Here is a 9,982-nt window from a genome sequence, read left to right as displayed (position 1 = left end):
ATAGATGCATACATACATATATGATGGGCTAGTGAAACACATCAAACACTGTTTGGAAAAGGAGATGGAGAGAGGAACAATGGATGCATGGCTAGTGTGTATTCTGCACATCTATAAACGTATGCCGATTGAAAAACCCATATATTGTAAATATACACTGACTCAAACAATATGAGAGTAGCTATTAGAAGAGTTAGTTATTCACCCTTGTACAGGGTTTAGAACCCATCGCTGATGTACAGCTGAGTCTAAATCCCAGCTGCCTCCAGCAGCGCCGTTGCAGAGGAAGAGCAGGTCTGCAACCTGGCGAGGCAGAAGCGCAGACTGAGCGCAGCCTGCCCACGGTGCCTCCTGAGAGCCTGCGGGAAGCACAGCAGGGAGGCTGCGCCAGGGTCCAGCAGAGTCCTGAGCATCACCTGCATGTTCTCTTCGATCCGCTCCTCGTTGAAACTCTTGGCCAGGACCACAAGTCCTCTCTGCAGCAGGTAGCGAAGGGAAATCAAGGCTGGAGTTCGCTGGTGCTTTTTCGCGATGGCAGCCAGAACTGGGTCTTCCAAGAGAACTGGGGAGCTTTGGTCCACCCTGGAAGGAGAGGCCGAGGCTGGGCAGTGCGTTTGCAGGCGGCTTCCCAAGCCCAGCCATTCACACCAGAGCTCCTCAAACGTTGCCCTAGGACCCCCAACCCCGGTGTGGGTGTGGTCTGCTCCCCCTGCCTGGTCCCGGGGGCCCTTGACAGTGAAGACCCAGACCTAGTCTGGAGGAACTGAAGCCATTTCCTCAGTTGTTCCTCAAGTGCCATTCCTTTTCTGTTTCTTCTTTAGTGTCAGTCCTGGGGCGTGAACTTAGGGCATGGGCACTGTCCCTGAGCTTTCCTTCCTTCCTTCCTTCCTTCCTTCCTTCCTTCCTTCCTTCCTTCCTTCCTTCCTTCCTTCCTTCTTTCCTTCCTCCTTCCTTCCTTCCTTTTTTGTTTCTTCCTTTCATTCGCCTAGTGCTTTACCATTCGGGCCATAGCATCAATTACAGCATATTAGTGGTTATTTGGAGATAATGGTGTCATGGGCTCTTCTGCCTTGGTTGGCTTAGCACCAGAATCATCAAATTTCAACCCCCTGAATGCCTAGGATTGCAGGCTACCAGCACCCAGCCTTATTTTCTTATTACCCGTATTTATATCGTTGAGTTCCCAGCGCACCATAGACAACCAGAACGATGTCATTCAACTTGCAGAAATCCAGCAGTTTGCTTTGGTTCAGGTAAGGATGACATTCTACCTCTAGAGGGACAAGATACAGGATGACACTGAATGAAAGGACCTCCAGGATAGAGAAACAAAAGCCATATAATGAGTGAGTGTTGTCCTTAATGTACTATGTTATCTCTCATCTCTTTTGCTGTCCCTTGGTTATCTCATATTGTTACAGCATTTTACCTTGTTATCTGATATATTATTTATATGTTTATCTGGTTGTTTGAAATAGGATAGGGAAGGGGGGAAAACAAGATGAGGGGCAGGGGTGGGGGGAGGGAAATGGGGACCAAGACATGAGAAAGGGTATCAATGTTTGTGAAGTAATGCACCTTCTGTCTGGTGAATGTAATGTAACCCTTCTATTAATTACAATAAAAATCATATAAAAAAGAATTCACGTATAAAATCCTATATTAAAGCACAAAATAAATATTTAAAAAAGCTGAAAAAATATGTAAATTAGCATGACACTGTAACACAAAAAGTATCAAGAAAAGATTACTATTATTTTTTCCCAGCTCAGGGCCTGGAACTTTTACACAGTTTTGTCCTTCAGTCAAAGCCCCAATGTAGACTACTGGATAAATCCTTCTGGAAAACATGAGGAAAGGAATTAGGGATCATTGTTTATTGAAGGAGGCTAAGAAACATGGCAGAAAGCTGCTTGTAAGCTTCTTGGAATTAGGTTAAAAATGAGGAAGTATGAAAGATATTTTGAAAAATCAGTGGGGAATCTGATAATGGACTGTATATCAAGAGTGAAAAACTATCCATTTCCTTAGGTCTAACAATGCAACTGCAACTTCAAAGGGCAGTCAGTAATTTCTTTTGTAGATGATGTTTTGTGAAGTCTGTTGTAGTGAATAAATTTATCTACAATTAGATTTCAACAATGCAACAAACTGTTACATAGGCATGCATTCATACAGATAATGCCCCATGCAATTACCTCCATTAGAGGGAATAGCAAAAATTAACCATTTTGGACATACGTGGGAAAATATGGACACTTTAAAGATTTGAATGTGCACATCACAAAAACTGGTGTAGAACAAATATTAATATTTGGGAATCTGTTTCTGTATTACTTCCTATTAAATACCGCTCCATCTATAATATGATATATATGATAGTAATATGTATATTTACAGTAATTTTATATGTAATATTATATAAACAATATGTATTATGTAGTAATATTATATAATAGTATATTATATAATATATGTATTATATATACACACATATGTATATACATTCTTGACCAACAAATCTTGTTCTTTGTGACAAAGAAACTCAGAACATAGAACACTGTGCAGAATAGAAGTTCTTAAACCAGTAATCTAATGCTATCTAATGGCAAGAAGCAGGTGAGAAGATCAGCTGAAGTGCCATCAGACAGAAGAGAAGACCAGCTTTACTTTGCTTAGTTTCTGAATGCAGACTTCATCTACCTTCAATCTTACCATAAATAGGCAGTTCTTCTTCTCTACCGGGGGTGTCTTTCATAGTGTCCATTAATTTTTTTCCCTTTACAGTTATGCCTTTGGGCTAAAATCTTGAAACCAGAGATAACATGACAAATGCCTCAAGGATGTAAGTCCCATTTAAACCCACACCACTGAGCTCATGAAGATTCCATGGTTTTTATTGTTCTTCCTATGATTTCAGGGCCATATCTCATATACACCTTGTGCTCTTTAGAGCACATTGCTGACCACTCTCTTGCATCTTTCATGTTGTAGGGATAAGTATATCTTCTCTTTGAAATGTGACTATTGGGTAAAATGAAACATGACTGTATTTGCTTCTGGAAATTCTTTGTGTGTGTGTGTGTGTGTGTGTGTGTGTGTGTGTGTGTGTGTGTGCATCTATATATATATATGTATATATATATATACATATGAATGTATTTGTTCACAGGGCTTGAACTTGGGTCCTGGATGCTGTCCCTGAGCTCTTCTTCTGCTCAAGGTTAGTGCTCTGCCACTTGGAGCAACAGCACCACTTTCTGTTTTATAGTGGTTAATTGGAGTTTCATCAACTTTTCTGCATGGGCTGGTTTTGAACCACAATCCTCAGATCTGAGACTCCCAAGTAACTAGGATTACTGGTTGACCCACAGAACCTGGCTCTTTAAAAAATATTTTCATTATAGTTAAGTAGTTGTACAAAGGAGTTATCAACAAAGCAATTTACAACTATCATATTATACATTTGCAAGTTAGATCTTTGGTCTCAATGTTTGTTTTTTTTTTTTTCCTTTTCCTTTTTTGGTTTTGCTTTACAAAGCAAAGATACAGTTAACGGTTCTCCATGCTCTTATCTTCTGTTCCACAAAAGAAATATGATTGAGGGGAGGACATACCTGGCAATAGCACGGGACCAAAGCAATGTAAAATGGAAGGAAAGAAGATGGTGGCAGCTCACCTGGTTGCAGACAGGCTTGTACTTGAGTCCTGGCATGTTCAGGATCCTCTCCAGCTGTCTGCGGTTAAAGTTGGACACGCCGATGGACTTAGCCAGCCCTGCATCCTTACACTTCTCCATGGCCTGAGGAGGAAAAACAGTGGTAAAGAATGACTTATGCAGTGGGCTATCAAACTTAATAAATGCAAGATCGTATTGTTCTAAACAGCTCTGTCCAGACATGAAAATAAAGCTAACTGCCATGGGTTGTGGACAAGAGAAAACCCAGGAAAGCGAATTAGAGGAAACAATAGTGCCAGCAATGAACAGAATTTTTGTGCTCTCCATGAGAAAGATAATTCTTGTTTTCGCTTTTGTTTTTCTTTTCTTGGCCATGGGGCTTAAACTCTGGGCCTGGTGCTGTCCCTGAGCTCTTCAGCTCAAGGCTAGGGCTCTAGCACTTTGAGCCACAGCCCCACTTCTGGTTTTCTTGTAGTTAATTGGAGATAAGAGTCTCAGTCTTTTGTGTCTGGGCTGGCTAGGATCCTCAGATCTCAGCCACCTGAGTAGCTAGGATTTCAGGCATGAGTCACCAGTGCCCAGCAAGAAAGATAATTCTATATAAAGGAAAAAGAAAGATTATTATCATCATTTTCTCCAATCCATCTTCATTTCTCTATATTATATTATATAATATGTTCTATTCCATCCTTTAAGCAAAACTGCCATAATAGAGATAGTTAATTTCTACAAGACAGAATGCATTTCCTTTTCTTACCTGTGGAGTTTTGTCCTGACTCTCACTCTTTCAACTTTCCCCAAGACCTCCATTACAATTACTTACTTCCCATGTGGCACAGAGATCCACTATGTCAAGCTTAAAATTTCCATGTTCATCTTTTGGATAAATCTCATCTCCTGGCTGCAATGGAAGGAACCATGAAAGCTATCTCACAAGATTCATCTCTCCACCCACAGCGATATGCTCAGGCAGGGCTATGTCTGGAGCTGAAATCAGCTAGAATGCTGACTTACCTACGAAAGAGGTACAAGCGTCTGCATCTGGGTTTGTAAGGCATGTCTTTGGGTGATAGGCTTATTCTAATTTCTTACCTCAATGATGTGTGTTAATAAATAATACATTCTCAGGTCCTCATGGGGTACCTATGAGTAACTGCCTTACTTTCCATCCCCTTGTGTTTTTTCCACTGGAAAAATGCCTATCTTTCACTAAGAAAATCAGTTTTACATGGCCTTGTGAATTAGGGTATTGACTTAGGCTAAACAATCAAAGATGAATTAGTGGTCAACTGTGGTCTTTGAGATCATGACAGCTTCAGAGCCAGGCAAGTGAGCAAATGATGGCCAATCAGGATTTCTCAAGGTGAATTTTGATAGAGAAGATACAGTACAAATGGCTGTGAGCTTGCACTCTCTTAAGGCTCTATTTGCCCCTAGTCAAAATGGGACAAAACTTAGTCAAACTTCTCATGATGAAGAACAGGCCAGAAAGTATTTCAGAAGATTTCTCCTACTATGCCAATCTATCCATGGCCTTGACTACCCAATTTGATGTCATCTTGAGTAGATTTGTAGCTTTGCATCCATAATTGAGCTTAACTCATCCACTTATTAAAAGAGGGTCAGGCTGACAGCTGAGGTTAGATTGATATTAAAAATTGCCTACCTTTAGAGACACTGGGAAATGAATAAGATAGAGGTCAACATAATCTAGTTGAAGCCTTTTCAATGATCTTTCCAGGCTAGGTTGAACAAGCTCTGGTTGATGAGAAGTAGACCAAAGCTATAGAGGTTGGAGAAAGAAGTTGTGATAGTTTAATAAATTATCAAAATTTGTGGCTTCTCTTCACCTACATTGAGACATTTTTTGACCAGTTAGACATTGATGGTCACAGAAAACTTACTCTCTTTTATCCTGCATCTCCTTTGAGGCACTCTATTAAGCATAGTTCACTCCATTACTATGTACACATGCACATCTATGTATAATACCTTTGAAGTAGAAAATATGTCTTCTCTCTTCACAGTGCCATCTGCAATCTTGCTTTGTATGGCCTGCCCTACCTCCTCTTCATTTTGGTACAAAGAAGCAGAATCAATATGTCAAAACCCAGCATCAATTGCAAACTTGGTGTAGTCTGTAATCATTTTCCCGGGAACCTAGAGGAACAATGAAAAGTAGTGATTTTCACATATAATTGATGCTACTTTATATACTTGCAGTGAACTGTATTCCAATTAGCCTTTCCTCATGCCTTGCACAAATTCTGTGCTTGGGTAAGTAATCGATGGAAATGCGCCTTTCTTGTGTCAATGACAAGATTTGGGCCATATAAGGAACAGTTCAAGTTCTGAGAAATCATTCTTCTTTTATTTTTATTTTGTTGTCTTATCTTCATGTGCAGTTTGCTCAAAGGGAAAAGAGTGAAAATGTGCAACAGTGGCACTCATTGCACACTGTGATGAAAGTGAATTATACCATTCGTGGGGACGAGGGGGGAGGGGTTGGCACATAATAAGGGAAAGGAAAATCCTGTAAATCCTGTACCTCACTCATCTAAATGTAATCCCACTCACCTCATATTTATAATAACAGTAAAGTAAATTTTAAAAAGGGAACTCACTGAATAGAAGTACTTATGATCACTCCAGAATCAGTGCTTCGCTACAATCAAATTCACGGGGCTCTGTGCATAGTTTTACAACAGTGGTTTTTTCTTTTGTTTTTAGACAGCGAGATTATACAATTAACACAGGAAAAGTTTCACAGGAGGAAGTATTTTTAGCAGATATTCTGTATGGCCTAGAAATCTTCTTCACAGTGAAATTACATGGAATCCTTTAGCACTGAATTTAGAGAATACATTGGCATAAATGTAGTTTTCAAGGAAGGCCTTTCTGAGCCTCAATTCCCAAGTCTTTCACTAATGGCTGGTTATATAGACAGCCTTGCGAATCCTCAAATTCCAGACTCTGATCAGGAAGCAAGAACACATAAACCCCACTGCTTGCATGTGAGTTTGGGTTCCTCCACCATCTACAGTAGCCATAAAATGGCAAGAAATTAAGTTCTAAGATATCAGTGGCTCTTGTTTGAAAACAGCAGTTTGCATGCCAACCTTTCCCTACACCGCTATTTTTATGTGCATGTCAGGAGTAAATATGGACACTAAAGATATATATATATTTAAATATGCAGATTTACATGTGAGAAGTCATCAATACTATGAGAGGAAAATTCAAGTAGGTATCAGCCTTCATACCAAAGAATTTTTTTTTTTTGCCAGTTCTGAACTCAGGGCCTGGGCACTGTCCTTGGATATTTTTTACTCAAGACTAGTGCCCTGCCACTTGAACTATAGTGCCACTTCTGGCTTTTTCTGAGTATGTGGTACTGAGAAATCGAACCCAGTGCTTCGTACATGCTAGACAAGCACTCTACCACTAGGCCACACTCCAGGCCCACCCAAGATCATTTTTTAAAGGGAAATTATCGATAAGTTATCAACTTATATACCAAATATAGATAACAACTTGACAGTGCATTTATTTAAAAAGTAAAAAAGATAAATCAAACACACACTTTCTATTTAGTTAAAAAATGAAGACCCTATCTATTTCTCAGTAAAATTAGAGTGAATGAGATTTTTAGGTCTCCTAATCCTTTCTTGATACCAGTCCTGAATTATCTGAGGTGTAAAGGCACAAAAAGAGTCACCAAGGCTTAGGATCCAGTTATGCTTTTAGTTCTCCCCTTCGCTTCCTCAATTTTCCCCCAAGTCATCTCCCGTGGCTTCACAATTGCTTTAAAAATACTGAATCTGGGGCCGGGAGCATGGTCTACTGGTAGAGTGCTTGTCTAGCATGCACAAACCAGTAGGTTCAATTCCTCAGTACCACATGCATAGAAAAGAGCCAGAAGTGGTGTTGTGGCTCAAGTGGTAGAGTACTAGCCATGAGAAACTCCAAGGACAGTGCCCAGGCCCAGAGTTCAAGCCGCAGGACTTTCTAAAAAACTCAAAACAACCAAACGAAAAAAACGGATCACAAACCTTAACGTAAGATTTGAAACTATGAAAGTGCTAAATGAAAACATAAGTGAATGAATTCAGAACTTCAGGATCAACAACGTTTTTAGATACATTCCCTAAACCACAGAGAACAAGGAAACAAACAAATGGGAAAGGAGACAAACTAGAATGAATTAAGTCAAGAATGTTGTCAATGCCAAAGGAAACAATCAATAGAGCAAAGAGACAGTTTCTAGAATGTGAAAAGTAGTTATCATTTAATCATCTCATAAAATGTTGAGTCACATCATATATGAAACTCAGGATAATACAACAAAACAAGTATCACAATAGAAATGATCAAATGACACTACTAGAAAGTTCTCTAAGGTAGTAATACAAATGTCCATAATAAAGAAAACATGCTCTGTATCATTATCAGATAATTATTAACTGTTTTCTTTTTTTCCTCTTACCTAATTGGGAAATAGACTGGAACAGAAAAAAAAGAGCAATGAGCAGAATAATCAGTATCTCATATGTTATCAGATCCCAATGAGTGGTTAAACAGAGACTACTAATGAGCCACCAGAGAGCCACGCCGTAAAGCAGTGGCTTGAATACCCAGGTCAGCTTTCTAGTCATTCTGTCTTCTTTGAGACCTTCAAGTGAACATGAATGTTGTACCTTTTCAGAGGCATAGGTGCCAAAGCCCAGAACCGGAATGAAGTGACCATCATTCAATTGTATATGCAGATGCTTGGAACTCATCCTGGGTCACTTCAGGAGTGAGTCTCCTTCTCAGTGCCCTAAGCAGATTCTGTTTTTTGTCCCCTCTCTAGAGGCAGCATATAAATGGAAGTCACTTGGAGTCAACTGGCTGACTAATGAGCATCTGATGGCATGTGGGAGGAGTAAGGGTAAGTAAGAGTCCATATGAGAAAATAATTGGAAACAGTTCACCAAATCCCTCCCCCTCCTCCTTTTAAACAAGAACAAGAATACATGGGTCATATTCAGAGCTTTGGTGGTAGTATTTCCTTACATACATACCAGGCCGACTGACCAAATTCACTTCCTTTATCACCTTCCCTGGTCTCCTTGCCTGCTTTTTAAAATAACTTCGGTAGGTTTCCTTGTTCTGTCTTCCTGCACACATGCAAATCACTTTTACCACATCCATCATCCTTCATTTTCTCCTTTTGCTCTCCCTCCTCCTGTGGGTACCCACAAATGTATGTGTTATAGTTTGTTTACCTGACCCCTCTACACCCTCTTTATTGCTTCCCTTTTCCCCTATTATTCAACCACTTTCCATGCATGTCTTTATACCATCTTCATACATAGATACAACTGGTTCGAACACTTGGTTAAGAGGCATAAGGCCCTAAGCTCAGACCCTGTACACACACACACACACACACACACACACACACACACACACAAAAGAATTATTTTCTTTTATTATTATTATTTTTAAAAATTTTATCTTCAGGGTGATATACAGAGGGGTTACAGTTATATTCATAAGGTAATGAGTTCATTACTTCTTTTTTTAATATAAGTACATTTTATTTTTAATTTTTTTATTGTAATTAATAGAAGGATTACAGTTATATTTGCCAGATAGAGGGTGCATTAATTCACATTGATACCCCTTCTTTTTATTATTATCATCAAGTATTTGTAGAAAGAAATTACCACTTAACAAAGCTGTTTATGAAAACAATATATCTTGAGCATTGTCACCCCTGAAAGAGAGTTCTTAAGGAAATTTCTGAATAGCAACTCCAAACTCTTAAGTAAATGTTTTTCTTTAGAATCTTTTGGGTATCATTTAAAATTATTCAAAAGGAATATCCATACCTACTTTTTTCTGATGTTGTTGTTACAGTAAACCACTTTATCATTTATCTTATACATATGTATGTGTGATATCTATCTATCTATCTATCTATCTATCTATCTATCTATCTCTATCTATCTATCTCAAGACTAGTGAGCATTTTTCAAATTTTGATCCCCAATAAAGAATAAACAGTGAAGTCAAAGGAAAAGTAGAATTTTAAAACTTTCCTATTGGCAGGATATAAATTTGTATCTTCTTTCTTTGTATTTCTTGAGAATATTCAGTGCTGATTGATGTACAGTAATGATCTCAAGGCAGTGAAAAGAAAATCCTTATGTTTCTAAAGGTAGATAAATGGTTATCAGGCAATGATATAATTTTGTAACATATAGCCAGAGGATTCAAATTATTTATATGATTTATTTGTCATATGGCTTTTGGAAT

The 9,982-nt window shown here is 38.8% G+C and overlaps 1 pseudogene; it reads right to left on the bottom strand.

The window, feature by feature from the left end:
- Positions 1-248: 248 nt before the first annotated feature.
- On the bottom strand, positions 249-8,460 carry LOC150045875 (aldo-keto reductase family 1 member C18-like; annotated as a pseudogene).
- Between the last annotated feature and the right edge of the window lie 1,522 nt (positions 8,461-9,982).

Source organism: Megascapheus bottae, chromosome 26 (genome assembly GCF_031878675.1).
Source record: "Megascapheus bottae isolate mThoBot1 chromosome 26, mThoBot2.hap1, whole genome shotgun sequence".
Lineage (NCBI taxonomy): Eukaryota > Metazoa > Chordata > Mammalia > Rodentia > Geomyidae > Megascapheus > Megascapheus bottae.
Note: the sequence above shows the minus strand (reverse complement) of the source record. Positions and strands in the feature narration are given on the sequence as shown.